This window comes from Olea europaea, chromosome 9 (assembly GCF_002742605.1).
Source record: "Olea europaea var. sylvestris chromosome 9, O_europaea_v1, whole genome shotgun sequence".
NCBI lineage: Eukaryota > Viridiplantae > Streptophyta > Magnoliopsida > Lamiales > Oleaceae > Olea > Olea europaea.
In genome coordinates, this window is record NC_036245.1 from 11,650,103 (window position 1) to 11,650,572 (window position 470).

Here is a 470-nt window from a genome sequence, read left to right on the forward strand (position 1 = left end):
GGTTTCCTTAAGGGTTGTGAGAGGAAATCAAAGGGAGGCTTTAGGAAAGCATCCAAGATGACTAAGAGTGAAGAAGGACACTACCAAATCTCATGAGCTTTGAAAGGCTATTGAAAGAGAGATTGCAAGGCTTATGTCCACATCATTAGCTTCATGGGTATTAAATACCAAACATGGATCTCATAGTTGTATAAATTTACAGATACAAAATAGAAATAAACTATTGAAAAATGGAGAAGTTGACATGCACTTTGAAAATGAGCAAAGGTTGCTACATTGCTTGTAAGAGCATACTTTTCACCACTGCCTTTTAGGCTTAGTATTGAAATTAGAGAAATGTTACTTCGTATACACCATTACCAAAACATTAAATAAATTTCATATTTGGACATGAACGATTTTAATGTTAAGTACAATTGTTATTTCCTTTGTTCTTGATAAATCTTAATGGTTATGGTAAATTACAAAAA